The following is a 16,173-nucleotide window of genomic DNA, read 5'->3' on the forward strand; positions in this document are numbered from 1 at the left end:
GAATGTTCTATATTGAAGAAGGCTTATGGACATAAGAATTTGAATAGAAGTCTTTTAAATTGATTAATGTTATTGGAGGGTGTATGTAAAAGTCAGCAGCACCAACCTATTTGCCATTCATTTCTCTACCATTTATAAAGTTATTACCGTCTTGGAATATTACTCACTTCATGTGATCATAAAAATTTATGATGTATACCTTTCAAATGCCCATGGCGGGGGGGGAGGGGCGGAAATCACGTAAAACAATAAAATAAGATTTGTGAAGAGAGTAGAAGCTGCATCTTCATTTTTAATGATCTCTTTTCTTTTTGTTGAAGGTTATATGATATTGAGGTAAATTGTCTGCCTCATTTTAAGAATACACATTCTATTACTTAGCTTTCTCTCTTGGTATCTGCCTAATGAATGAACTATAATGTATCCAAAGGTATGGTATAGACCAACATCAGACTTTTCAGAGAATATTAATTACTTGATAGTGATTTTTTTTGTTTGTTTGCTTTATTTCAATGAAGAAGTTCTGTTTTTCTCTATGGAAAAAGTACTATAGTGGTGTTTATTGGCCATCTATACAGAGACCTGTATTTTTAAGAAGCAAAACTTGGATTTTGGCATTAGTCTGCCTATAGTAGTTTATTCTACAAGTGTTCTAGGCCCTTTGGAAGACAAATGATGATGATAAAATATAGATAATGTTAATGTACCTTTAATAGGTACAGGTAGATAATAAAGTATTCGGACAACTTAACTGAACCTGAATATATTCCTGGAAGAAACTTTTCAACGATACTCATACCCCACAAAATTATTTTAGTTTCAAAAGCAGAGGAAGGGGATGACTGCTTAATTCTGAAGGTATTGTTCTGTGACTCTTAAATAAAGGCCTGATGCTGAGGTTGGTAAGTAAAAAAACAACCCTTCCACACAATCTAAAGGAAAAAATAAACAATTTAGTTTATCTCCAATTTCTACACAGCCAAAATTTCTGCAACCATTAAGTCTTGAATTAATTAAAACTTTACTAGTTGAATTTCCATAATGATAGCATAAAAATGCTTTTTAAAACACCGTTACAGGTACTCCTATCAATTGGCTAATCTATTTATATTTTTCCTTGCCATATCACTGTACTGTGACACTTCCTTTAAAAACATTTAACTAGGTTAAACTTCCTAACAAGAACAGTAAGAAGCTTGTTTACAATAGAACTCATTGCTACCTTCCATGTTAAAAATGGGGAACTAAAGAATATTCCTCCTCTTACCTGTTGTGTAATTATTTCATAAAACAGCTAATATATCATTCTAAGTTACTTCATCAGCTATATTTGTAAATGCATGATTTGATTCCTATTGATTGTAGTGAATTGCTTTTAATATACCTTCCTAAAAAATCAAGGTGAACATCAACTTGACTTCTTACAGAGGATCCTGTTGCAGAATTGCAAAACACAGTAGCAAAATGATATCCATATTGGGATTGTGGCCTTTGAGCAGCTTGTGTATGTTGTTTTCCTCTCCTGCATAACTGAGTTTAGGAAACTGTGTAGAAATGAATGGAAACTTGCCTTTTACATTTTACATTGGTGGTTGATCTTTAATTTGAATAAGGAATACTTATAAATTAAGCACAATCTGGTAAAGACATTGCATTTCCCTTAAAATAAACTATGTGATATGATGTTAAAGCCACATCTGCTTTTTTTTTTTTTTTTTTTTTTTTTTTTCAACAACCAGGTTTATTACCTCTGTATAATTTACAAATGTAGTAATCCAGAAGTCTTGTCTATTGGCACTGACAACTAGTCTCCATCGAGTAATATTATTACATAGATTTTGTCTCAGAGCTTATACAGCAAAAATAATACTCTCAAAATTCAGGTGATGATGGTTTTCCTCCCTCCGGATACTTCTAGTGTGTAGCCAAGAGCTGGGATGAAAGCATTGACAGTAGTGTGATATAAAGGATACAGGGCTGATGCAAACCCTATGAGCTGGTGTGTAACTTTAGAAAGGTCAAAAACAACAACACAACAAGAGCAAAAAACCAAACCCACATTTCAAAAGTAAAAATTGAAAGGTCTTCATAAAATGTAGTATGTGGCAACTTCTGATACAGATCATTTAAGCAGATTTCAGTGATATACCAATAGCTTTCAACCTCAGCAATCATCTCTTCAGACACAAATTATAAAATAAATGAGTATGTTACATGAGGGACCTGTGTGAATAGATTGACATCTCTGGAAAGTATTAGCTTATCTTTTTCAGTAATTAAGTGAAATAAAATGAAAAATTCAAAGCAGTAGGTTCTCTTGGGATGCAGTACAGTGTAGTATTCTTTCTCTGCATTTTAGTAATACTAATAGTAATACTTTTAGTTTCTATTAAAGTAGCTAATCAACACTTATCAACACTTTCTGATATAAATTATAAAATGGGAGTGTGTTGTTTTTTTTTTTTCCCAACATCTGAATACATGGTATTAGGAAACAGCAAAAATTAGATGCAATGGTAGAAGTTTTATGTGATGAAGAGGAAATCTGTATGCTTTCTGTGGTAATGAACATGAATAGCTGAATTTATGTGGCTTTGAGATTGTACACATCGGAGCTAAGGGAAATTTATCTCTCAACTCATGCTGTATGATTCAGTCCTATCCTGCATCATCATCCTATGAAAGCGCTGATGAAGTGACAGACAAAAGAATGCTAGCCCCCAAACTAGAGATTTTGTGAATGAAGCAATAGGGCTACGATTTCCTATGCTTTTGTAGCTCCATACTAGCATAGTTTTGGCTGAGACAGTGAATTTTCTTTATTAGAGGCTCACACAATGCTGTGTTTTGGACTTCTGAAGAAAATAGTGATGACAGCATGTGGATGTTCAGCTGTTGCAGAGCAGTGCTGGCCCATAGATGAGGCCTTCCCAGCTCCTCGTGCTGCCCTGCCAATGAGGGGCCGGGGGCATTCCAGGAGCTGGAGGGGACCCAGCCAGGACAGCTGGCCCAGGCTGCACAAAGGGGTGTCCCATGATGCTCGTTGTCATGCGCAGCAATAAGAGCTGGGGCTGAGTAGGAGGAAAGGGGATGTTGGGAGTGACACCATTTGTCTCCCCGAGAAGCTGCCCCTCGTGAGGAGCCCTGCTGGCCTGCAGCGGCTGGCACATGCCTGTTGGTGGGAAGCAGCCAGTGGGGCCCAGTCGGGCTTCACTTCGCACAGCTTCTGCCTTCCCCACTGAGCTGTCCGTGCCCCAGCCCCTGAGCTCTTGCACTGTTACCTCTCCCTTTCTCTCCCCATCCCACCTGGGGAGGGTGGGTGAGCATTTGGGGCTGCTGAGCTGCCTGATGGGGCTGCACCACAACATAGGCCCATCACCTACTGTCTTATGAAGGCTTTCTTCCTACAAGTTCTGTGTCACTGGAGATTTTTAGTCTGTTCTAATCATGCTGAAACAGTAAAAAGTTACTGGAGTTGAAGATATCCAGTTCAGAGTTTAATATCAAAGACTACCAGAGCAAATAGAAAAGTAAACAACATGAGATCAGACTTTTCAGCTGGAAATCAATCTATGAAGAAAATGGGAAAAGCATGGAAAACCAACTGCCTGTGAATCAATAACTATCAGAGTTATGGAAAATCAATGTGGTTTTTTTAGGAATGATTGTGAGAGAAAATAATTGGCAGAGCAAGTCAAATCACAGTGTCCCCTACTATTTAAATTAAGTAATTTTATTTTACCTTCTCACAAGTAGCATAGTCTCTCAATCATAAATAGCAAAAGTGGATGTGTCTTGACAGGTAATGTGGTAATGAACTGTGTACTGCTGCTGAAACACTGCAGTGTGAGAAGTAAAACAGTGAAGCAGTGTGCTCTCCCACCTGTCAGGGGCTTAGTTCTGTGTTAATAAAACATTTGGGACATTGATGCCTATTGCATAACAGCAGGATAAAAAAGTTGGGGGATATCAGAAACAGCTAAGCTCTTATCCCTCAATCATTCCAGCTGTCTCTGTATTCTAAAATATGCAGAAATGACTTTCACTTTCTTGAACTGTGCTATAATTATAGTACTTCAGTTTTCACAGTCTTCTTCCTTAACTTTGTTTCATTTTAACTTTGCTCCATCAACACATTACTATATTTCCTTCTGCTTGTTTCTGTTACTGTAATTTTGAATTGTATTTTGATTTGGGGCAAGATCTCACAGAATGCTTTTTCTTAAATTGAGGTTGTGGTATTTCATTCATAGATTGAAATAGAGTAGCGGCTTTAGTTCTTATGTTTGTATTTAAAGGCAAGCTATGGAGAACTAATTTAGAAAAGGTTATTTTACAGACTGTTGATATTGCTGAAGTTGACAGTCAACAGTTGTTTCCTACAAATTAGTACTGTACTGAAGATCAGCATAACTTTTCTTCTATGAATTGTTCTTGGATTTCACTTTTGTTTATGTGAGAAGTTGTCGTGGTTTAACCCGGCCGGCAGCTAAACACCACACAGCCGTTCACTCCCCCTCCCCCCTCCCTCTCTGGGACGGGGGAGAGAAATGGAAAGTGAAGCCCGTGAGTTGAGATAAAGACAGTTTAATAAGACAGGAAAATAATAATAACAATAATAATAATAATACAATGATGATAATAGTACTACTAATAATAATGTGTACAAACAAGTGATGCACAATGCAATTGCTCACCACCCGCTGACTGATGCCCAGCCTAACCCCGAGCAGTCCGGCCCCCCTCCCCCAGCTAGCCACCCCTATATATTGTTTAGCATGACGTCAGATGGTATGGAATACCCCTTTGGCTAGTTTGGGTCACCTGTCCTGGGTCTGTCCCCTCCCAGCTCTTGCTGCACCCCCAGCCTGCCCGTTGGCAGGACAGAGCAAGAAGCTGAGATGTCCTTGGCTTAGTATAAGCACTGCTCTGCAACAATTAAAACATCGGGGTGTTATCAGCACTCTTCTCATCCTAAGCCAAAACATAGCATTCTACCAGCTACTAGGAAGAAAATTAACTCTGTTCTAACTGAAACCAGGACAGAAGTGAAGGGTTTTCTTTGTTAGCTTATTAATTGGCATTGAAGGTCTTATTTAATAGAGGTCTGTTTTCTGAAGTTGGTATAAAACCAAGTATTTGCTTAAGGAGGGATAGAAAAACTAGCATTCACCTTACATATTATTCTAAATAATCGTGTTTAGTCTATTTTCATTAAGTTTGTTCTGAATAGCTAACAGTGAAGAGGTATGTTATGTTACGGAAAATGTAAACTCAATATTCTTTGACCAATTCCCATGTTTATTTTCCAAATATGTTAAACAGAAAAAACTCAAGATTTTTTTAATAACTCTTGTAGAATGACACACTTAAATATTTTTACTTTGAATTAAGTTTGTTAGTTGTTAAATTGTTATGTTGTTAGCTAATAATAAAACAACAACAAAATAAATCAGAATGTTTGGGACAACTGTCAGTCTTCACTCCCTGAGGATGTTGACTCGATTATTCTTGTCTCTAGAAATACTATTTCTTCCGGGTCAGGATTGAAGTGTGGTAGTGCAGCACAAGGCAGAGTTACTAGTAGAATTATTAAGATTTTGTCCCTAGAGTTTCATTACTAAGAAAAAAATAATCCAGAGTTTTAGCATCAAATAGGAAGGTAAACTCATATGAGAAAGAAATGTTTACCAGCAAATATTTATTATGTAGAAAACTCATTTTCCTAGGCTTTTCCAGTTCACATCTTGAAATTAGTCACATTGGTTCAAGTAGTAGTTTCAATGTCTCATTTGTTTAGCAAATAATTTCAGCTGAAGATCCATTTTTGTAGGGGAGAAAAGTAGTCAATTTTTAAGCTTATATGTTCTATTCCATTGTTCTGATCCCTTTAGGTATCTAAACACATCTTTAGATAGTATTAAAACTGAATTATGTTAGCAATTATAGTACAATGATAAAACCCCAGGCTATTGATCCTTGTGATATTTGTACTTATCTTTTATTCAGAGCACCGTTTGAAAGTGATTTATTATTGCTTCGGGCCATCCAAAATGTTTTATTTTGATAAAAATGAAAGCTCTGAACTTCCAATTTCCATTGAAACCTTTAGTGGTCCACAGGAGTCTGTCAGCCGTCTCTGCCCTGAGTCACACATATTAATGAATGTAACAGGAAAGACATTTGACTTTACTTTTAAGAATTAAGTGCAGAACAGTAATTTCTTTGTCTCTGTTTATGTAGTAAAGGATGATACTTTACTACTGAAACTTCCTAAAATAGATTAAAAAAAAAAAAAAAAAGTGTAGGAAGTAGCAAATTAAAAAAAAAAAAAAAGAATCTTTATTTGCTAAAGACGAGGCGTGTTATGCTGGTGTTGAATTATTGGCATTCATTAGGTTCTACATCCTTATATGGAAAAGACAATTCTGGAGCAACTCTCTTCTTTCTTGATTCCCATTCTTATAAGGACTGTAACTGTCTTGCAGTTTTTCTTATTTGTTTTGTATTTTCTTCATATTTAGGCTGTTTCACATATGCTGGTTATGTTCTTGTATTATATTCTGTAAAAGGAGTTCTACACAGTGCTAATGATTACTTTCCTTTAATCGCCCATATTTATTCTTCTTGGTTTGTTTTCACTCTTGGAAGTCTCTGTTGGTATTCTGAGCTTCTATTGTTAGGTATTTCTGCTGAACTAGTATTACTCTTGTAAGTCTTACCGCTCAGTGAATAACAAGCTATGTTTACATTCACTGGCAGTTACAGTATGCTCTTTCTCATCTTTTGTTGCCCTATTGCTTTATTTCCCCACTGCCTGCTCCAGACCCACTATTGACAAACACTGAATGCTGGAAGTAATTCTGGCAATTAGAAGAAATTTTAAAGATCCATCCAAAAAAGTACTTAGGAGAGTATTAGGAGAGTGTCATAGCAATGCTATTGCTCATGACAACAAACTTCTTGTCTGTATTCCAGAACATCACTGACATACAACAGAGCCTGTGATATATGAACACTACTTCAGTAGTACACTGGAGAGGAATAGGACATCTTTAAGATAAACTAAAAATATGGCTTGTGCATAACTAACGACTTCAGTCATTTACATAGGTGTGAAACACAGTCACCTTGACTATTAAAATCAGTATTATCTCCTCCATTATTTTGCTATTTTATTTTGAACGGTTTTCAGTTGCAGTTAATAAGAAAGCAATAGTTCCCAGAGAACTTAACATTGCTTCATACTAGGTTCTTTCTGCAGTAATTTATTTTTTGAAGCTTGATAAAAATCCCTGACAAGTAGCAAAATACATTTGCAGAACTAAATCCCTGTATTAGCATAACTGTAACAAGAATTTAACAATGTCTGTGGAATCATAGACAAAAAATGATAAAAGTTTCCTGGGTACTTTTTTCACATCTCTACTGAATTTAAGGTATTAAAGGTAGCAGGGGTGGAGGGGAATTGCTTGCACGACTGGTAGAACAAAGTGCTCTGTATGACCCTAATCAGTCTTAGTGAACCTTATTGTACTCTGCCTGATCTCAAGCAGAGTGGATGAAATATTCATTAGATGTACATTATCCACATTATTTAATGCATAACCATTGGGAAGAAGTAGGCACAGAAGTAGAAATAGTGTTTTCCTACATCAATTTAAACAGTTTTATTGGACTTATAAATGAAATAGAAAATATAAGATTTCCAGGAAAGACCTGGATTTTATCTGGGCTATACCGGATGAGGATCTGTTCCTGATGATTGCTATAATCCATGTGATTTTAAAGTAGTTCCTTGTCATGATACAAATGTTACACTATCATATTACTAAGTTATAGAACCTTTCTCTTATTCTTTGAAATCAGTCTAATTATACTGTGATCTTTAATTCATTAGGTTGACTGCTACATAGATTAACTGCATGCTTAAGCATATCAAAGACTAAGAGCTAAAATAGGCTTCCAGAGCCTCCTGTTTTTCTTCCACCGTCAAGACAGTTAATCATGTAATTCAACATGGGGATAGTCCTTAGGTGGATGTCACTGTCACATTTAATGATCCACAGTTTGCTTTTTTCCTGGGTGTATAAACCTGAATTTGGGAAGATTAGTTGTGTTACTGCACAAATTGGTTTGTAAAAGCAATGCTGCCTAGAAAGAGCAACACCAGAGAAGTCTGCTTTTCGTTGGTTCATGACCAGTCTGCACTCAAGGCAGAGCTCTGGGAATGAATGACTGCTTGGAGGAGATGCCTATCACTTCTTTGGGCAGACATGGATATATGTGTGCAATGGAAACAAGGCACTTTTTTATTAATGTGGCTATTTTTGATGGATTTTTCATGGGAAAGCTTAGTGATGAAGTTCCAACATCTTCCAGCAATGTTCACATGTCAAAAAAAGGACACTGACATTCAGAAGACTTATCATTGTCAGACAGCTCTACAGGGCCATGTTGCTGTACAAAATATTGTGTTGTCAGCTGTGTTGAGCTAGGGTAAATTTCCCATGTAATTTTAGCCACACCAGTAAAAGCCATTAGGTGTAATTCTTTACTCCCCTGGACTTTGCATCTAGATACTGGTGCTGCAGTAAATAGTTAATCTGTACTGGAGCTCTCTCTGACTCCAAGCAGTGGAATTTAACGTAATCACTAATAGTCTAGTATCCTGAATATTAAAATTTTCCATGGACAGGAAGAATATGGAAATATCTGTAGGGAAGTATACTATCTTTACAAGTGGGAAAATGAATAAAAAACAAAAGAACCTAGCTTTCCAATAAAACATATTGTTAGGGATGATGAGATCCTATTGATAATATACATATATATTAACAAATATATAAAGAAGAACATTTAGTGATATGAACTTCGATATCAAAGCATGTTTCTTTTCCATAATGGCAAAACTAATTCCAATATAAGAAAGCTACTGAAGTTAGTGTTAAAAAATATAGCACATTTGGCATTCGTTAATAACTTAAAATGCAAAATGCTCAATAAATTAAGTCAGTCATTCCTAGAATATGTTTCAGTTGAGTGGATTTAATTAACAGTTGTTATTATAGCAAAGTAATGTCAGATGTCTGTGAAACATCACTATAAAGAATTTGCATAGTTGTCTGTTTACACTCCAGTGTTCTGATCACTCAGCAACAATATCCCAACAGTTATATTTCCAAAGTCTGATACATATTTAATCCTGGCTTTCAACATCATTCAGGTAAACCACGAAATACCCAAACCTGCTGATTTTGCAGGTTTATTTTAATTAAGAAAAAAATAAATATGAAACAGATTATATCAATTTTGTACAGCTAAACAAAGCTTTAGTACTGCTTTGCAGTAGGCCAACCTGACTCCTTATTGACAGGGTTATATTGGGTTTAGGTGGCAAGGTTTTGATAGCAGAGGCCTGTAAGGGTGGCCTCAGTGAGAAGAATCTAGCAGCTGCCTCATATTGGATAAGGGCCAGCTCCAGCTGGCTCCGAAAGGCACCTGCTGCTGCCCAGAGCAGAGCCAATAAGCAATGCTGGTTGGGCTTCTGTGGGAGCATATTTAAGAAAGGGTTAACAAACAAAGGTGCTGCAACACAGCAGCTTGGAGAGAGGAGTGAGTGCAGCAGGAGGTGCTCCAAGCACACAGCAGCAGTTCCCCTGCAGCCTGTGGAGAGGCCCCTGGTGGAGCAGGCTGTCCCCCTGCAGCCCATGGGTCCCACATGGCGCAGATCTCCATGCTGCAGCCTGTGGAGGAGCCCCCAGTGGAGCAGGTGGATGTGGCCTGAAGGAGGCTTTGACTATATTAGCAAAGTAGTTTATGATTTAGTAGTTTTAGAGGAATCCAAACTTTCATCCAGAATAATTTGAGGCAGAAGGTCCAGAATTGTGTATTTTGGATATCCTCTTCTATTACATGGATATGCATGTTTAGGCTTCTGTTTCTGGGTGAGGAGAAAAAAAAAAAAAAAAAAAAAAAAAAAGAAAAAAGGAAAAAAAAATGAAACAGATGAGGTATTAGATGAAACTCTTTTTTTGGTTATCTTTACCTCTTGTACATCTCACTGTTTCTAGTAAAACAGAAGTGATTTGTGCAATAATCCTGCTCAAAGAAAACAGGGAAAAACTCTTAACCTCTTAATCACTTTGAATAACTTCAATGTCTATTTGAAATAGGAGAACTAAGAAATAAATGTTCCCAACAAAGTGGCCTGCAGATGATTCTGCTGTGGAAGCTGTGGAGTCTGAGTTGTGTGATTTTCAGCAAGTGAGTTTTCTGTGAAGTACTTACAGCTATGGCTATAGTTCAGTTCTCTGTTAGGGCCATGTTGCTAAATCATGAATTTTAGAAGGCTTGTTTTTTCCACTTATGTGATTAGGTGAGTAAAACCATGGTCTTGAGAGCAAAGTGAGTTCATGCCATGCAAAAAACACTACTGTTAGATCAAAGCACTCTGTTTTATACTGTTCCATTTGCGTCCTCTGTGAAATGGGAAAGCATTCAGTTAGAAACAAGTAGATTGTTTTAAGATTCAATTCACTAACTTTGGTGTGAGACAAGGCCAAACATCTCCACACAAGAAAAAAAATATACACTGTCCCTCTATCAGTATGATATAAAAGTAGCAGAATAGAGATAGTTGCTTGCCTGGGATTAAAAACATTCACTCTGACTTGCCATCACAGAAACCTGGATACTCTCTGCCTTTAATATGTGGCAATGACCACCTTTTAAGTTGCTGGGATTCTGCTCAAGTGTACAAAGTAGTCTTAAATTCTGTACTCTGGAGGTAATACAGCCTTAGGCTTTCCATGAAGTCTCTCTAAATTTTCATACTGAGTATGCACAAGACAGCTGAAAAGTTAAATAAGGTTCTGTGACTTCTCCAAATCTCATGGGGAACTTAATTATAACCTTGTTAAATAGTAGAACTGTGTGGAGAGTATTCTCAAATATGAGACTTGTGAGTGGGAGGAAGGATGTGACACATCACCACCCCACCCTAACAAAAACGCTCCCATCCAGCCAACCGACCCAAGCTTGCTGAATGGATGAGATGGTATCACCACATAGCTATTAAAAATGACTCTCACCACAAGGACTAAAAGGCATTGGAAATGATACTAAAAAAATTGTATGAAAAAATTATTTATTTGCACTGGGATAACCACACATATCTTGTACCTTGTACCATGCATTTCTGTGTGTATGTATATATTTTGTTGCTATGTTTTTTTTGTTGTTGTTGTTGTTGTTTTTTTTCTCCTGATGTTGGTTTATTTGTTAATTTATTTATTAACTTATTTCAGAATGCCCTCAGGTAGAAGAGACTGCCTCAGAGCACTCTTTTACTCTTTTACCACTAACCATTGTTAACAGGCAAAAATTACACAATTACTTTGACTTATAGAAACAACTCTCTTGATTTTACAGAAAATACTATTGTTGTAATAAGTACAGGATAACTTCAGACAGGTGAAGCAAAGGGGGTTCCTCTGTCCTCAATCTTTGTCACTCTGCTCTGATGTTGTCCCACCAAGACTTGCTTGCTTCTGTCATGTGAAAGTAGTCTTTTGCTACACCTGCATTTGGGGCTTGGTATTTAGGTCCTGTGGCACTACAAGGAGTTGGAAGAAGTAGGAAGGGAGAATGAAAGAAGAAGGATGGTGCAAAGGTGGTGGCAAATGCATTTATCTTTCTTTGATGTAACAGATAGCTCATAGAGCTGCATCCACTTTGGCATCTATGAACTTGATTGGGAGTGTGTGTGTGAGAGAGAGAGAGAGAGAGAGAGAGAGAGAGAAGGTGGCAGCAGATGCATCCACCACATATTTTCTTCTCATATTTCTTTGATATAATGTAGGGCTGCATCCACTCCAGCAACTGTGAACTGGACTGAGTAGCTACTTGCTGTGGGTGGGACAGGCCTTTGTCAGATTCAATGCAGTGTGAAAATCTTCCCACGGTTCATTCATTCTAGACGTTTTCGAACTGTTAAGACATGTCCCAAATCCTCTGCAGTAAGTCCATTCATGCAACAGAAGGCTCCTGGAATTATACCAGTGTATTTTTGATCACTTCACACATACTGATACTCATACTCTCTTGAATTATTAAGATGCTATTATTTTAAATAACATACAGGTCTAATGCCATCACAAGAGCCTGCCATTCAAATAATCTGTGCTTAACCCACTACCAGGAAAAAGCCCAGAACATGTTTTCCCTTGGCTTAACATGGTTTCCCTTTCCCATTTCCAGAACTTACCTTCCTCCATCACTCATGAGCCTAAATAACATGCAACAGGTCACGTTAAGCCTCTGTGTGAGGGAGGGAAAGGAGAGCAAAGCATACATTTCCCAGTTTAGTTTTGTGAAGACTTTTGTACTAGCCAGTGTGGTGTTGCTGTAATGTTGTCTCACATCCCTTCATGGGACATCATTATGCATGTGCTTCAAAGTCACCTGTGTATAGTGATGTATGATGAAATGGAGAAGACATGTAAACAGATACAGATGTATGAGTGTACATGTATATAGACAGAGTAATGAATGAATTTCTCTTTAAGTTGAGGACAACTTTTTGGGGAACTGCCTAATCACAAGTAATTGTGGCTCAGTTCATGACAGGCTGTACTTATTGTAATTTACCAGCATATAACATATGGATTTCAACATTATGGAATACTTCACCTTTAAAAGTCTAAGGCCACTGATCTCATCTGTTGAGGAAGGGAAGCATTTGTTGAAAGCAGGCTGCAAAGCAATAAATCCATCAGAAGCCAAGAAACGCTTGGTGCAAGGAACAAAACTGAGGACCTCATTTAGAATAAGTAGCAATAGGGGGGTGTTTTTACCTGCAGGAAGATTACATCCTTTAAATCAACTTTAGTTCTTAAGGGTATTTTCCTCTTTGCTAAGAAGCAGGATTCATTCTAGACCGTATGAGACCCCTTCCTGCTGTTTTGATGTAAAGCCTTCCTGAGCTTATAAATCACAAATAACTTTGCTGTTTCACTTCATAGCTCCCACATCTGCAGTTCCATGTATTCAGTATGTCATTCAAGGTGGATAGAGTTTCATCAATCTTCAAAATGTGCAGTGGGATAAATTCCCAGTGTTTAATTTTTCACTGTCTCAAAACTTCAGTCACAGAAGAAGAAAAGCAAAAACAAAAAAACAAACCCTGCTTACAGAATATAAAGAAATATCTTTACTCAGAAAGAAATAAAATTCTAACAGTAAAATACATATCCATCTTGTATTTCATTTCAACACAGTGCTTTAGAAGGGGAAGTCCAGATACTTATTTGTGTTTAAAAAAAAAAAAAAAAATCAGCATTTTTTTCTAATTGTTTTGAAGATTCTTGTTGCATTTCTATTCAGAGACAAGCCGTTTGAATGTTTATTTCTTTTTCTGTTTACTGTTAACGGTTGTTTTTATCATTTAAGCACCCTTCAGGCTTTAAAAATAGATGTTATGATCAATGATAAAACAATATTATGTGTAGAATAATTATTAATTTTAAACTGAAGTTGTTAAATGGTGATTAACAGGGAACTGGCCTGTGTCCCAAAAAATCTTTTCCAGTTTCTGTAGAAATGTATGCTTCATTGTCTCTACAACTTTGAAATACATTAGTAACTCAGGACCTGTTTGTTAGCAAAGTAACTCACTGGATAATATAATAATCATGTCTTATGTTTAGATGTGTTAATAAAGCAGCTTGTGGCTGCCACAGGGTAGCATATGTTCTGATCTTCCTTATATCTTTTATTCTTTATTACATGGTGCTGTAGTGTTCATCTTAGTATTATCATCCCATAACTTAAAAATTATAATAATAAGTCATAATTTATTACTGGCTAATACATCCTGACTGATTTAATGTTTGCATATAAAAACAATGTTGGTCACTTATTTTTTCCATAAATGCAACACTTTCCCCCAATATCCTTTTAATTATGATGCCAGAAAATGATTTGAGTTTGAAAATAAATGAAGTAAATAAAGTGAAGTTCAATTTAATATACTTCTTTGCAGCCAACTGCATAATAAGAGGGAAAATAACATACCAAAAAAGGTTGCTATGGGTTTTTCTAAAGGTGTATTGCTTTACAATGTGTCAGCCATACGTTGTCGTCATGGGAGACACAAAAACAAACAACAACAACAAAAAAAGAAAAATACTTGCTGAAAAGACTACACTTCCAGTAGACAGGGATTTCTTCTCATCAGCTCTACGACTAGTGACTGATGTGACTATTCGCATTTTGTACAGGTTGGTTGTCCTCTAATCCCACGATTTCTTCCTTGTTTATGTTGCTCCTGAGCAGTTGTGTGCTGCTAAGTGAAGTTGTATGCAGCTGGGAAAAGAAAAAGGAAATGCAAAATTTACTCTTTCAAAAATATCTTTTTTTTTTTTTTAAAGTATTTTTTAAAAGATAATCTCTTCCATGCTCTGTCACAAGCTTCAGAGATGGAAAATCTTTTATAAAAGCTTATGCAAATTGTTGTCACGCCATACCAATAGGGCTGTGTTATGCTTGTTTGCCTGAAGGATTCAAAAACTACTTAATATGTTCTGCACCCCTTTCTGCCTCCTTCTTTCCATTTAAAAGAAAGGAAACAACCCATTAAAGACATTTTTTCCTCTTTGGCTGTGTCTGTACAAAAGGTAACATTGCTAATTTCTGTACTGGCACAAAGGAAAAGATATGATCTTTCTTCCCTCCTCTTTGTATGCATGGCTGCTGATATTGGTTATTAAAGTTACAATACCTATTTTTCAGAAAATCATAGAACAAGTATGATCTTCATAAAGTGCTGTAGCTAATGCCCATTTTATAGCAGTAGTTTGGCCTTTCCATCCTCTTTTACCGGAAACATAATCTCATAAACTACTATACTACTTAACTCTCTTGATATTTTTAGTTTCCATCTAAAATATTTTTATTTTTTACAGTAAAAATATGGATTATTTAGGAACTATATACATGTTCCTATCTGTGTTCTGTCGTACACTCAAACATCAGAGATTATTATTTTAGTCACACAACCAAGACATCAGATCCAGTACAGCAGCAGTTGGTGGTATAATCTATTATCTCTATTAATCCCTATGATAAAAAACATTCTCATAACATCCATTTGCTCTCTCAGTCATCCGTATATATTTAAATGCTTGTAACAAGTGAAATCTCATTACAAGGATCAGAACAAGTTTTGAACACAGACTTAAAACAAAAACCAGACATGAGCAAACTTTTAGAATCATTAGTTCTCCAAATACAAGATATTTCAAGATACTCAGTTGTGAAAATTTTCTAGGTCAGGAGAAAGCAATACCAAGAACAGTCCTCCTCCTATAACATGCTGATGAAAGAAAATAGGCAGAAGGCATGTTCTTTGAGTGATCAACCTAGTTCTTGATTCACAGGACTAAGCATCCAGGGAGGACCACATGTGCTACTGCGGTTCTAGGACTGCTCTGCTTCTGCAACAGAAATTAAATTAAAATTAAAAATAAAATTCAGATTTTTCTGAATTTGATGTTAGAGCATATTTGATGTTGTAGACTGTGTGGGATGGTTCATGGTTTTTATTCATTTTTATTTTTTTAAATGTGCATAAAATTAGTTCGTATTTAATGATAGGGAACAAGTTTTAACAGCTCACATTTTAACTGATGTAAGCTAAGAACTTCATAGTATAATAGTACTGCTATTTGTAACAGTTGTTTTTGAATTTACTTCAAGTTTTTTTCAAATTAAGCTTTCATTTTTATTTTTTTTTCTCACTTGGTGCTAGACACTTCCTGGCAGATACAAAACCTAACAGTCTCTGATACAGATAAACAACTTTAATTATTGTTCTGTTTTCAATATATTGCATTTTTTTCTTGCAATAAAATCAGTTTGACTTGAGTTAAAAACATCAGAAAATAACATCAAATATATCTTCCCTTTCATTTCTCTTCTTCAAAAACAAACAGAAAAACTATTTCACCCTCCTCCCTGCTCCTCCTCCTTCCCACCCCCCCCCACCCCCCCACCCCCCCCCCCCCGGGTCAAATATCCTATAAATGTGTAAACAGAAAGAAAAGATCAGATGCCATTCTGAAAATTACTTTGCATTACAATTTCTGTAAAACCACCTAAGATTTCAAAAGG

Source organism: Netta rufina, assembly GCF_964035555.1.
Source record: "Netta rufina genome assembly, chromosome: 4".
NCBI classification, from domain to species: domain Eukaryota; kingdom Metazoa; phylum Chordata; class Aves; order Anseriformes; family Anatidae; genus Netta; species Netta rufina.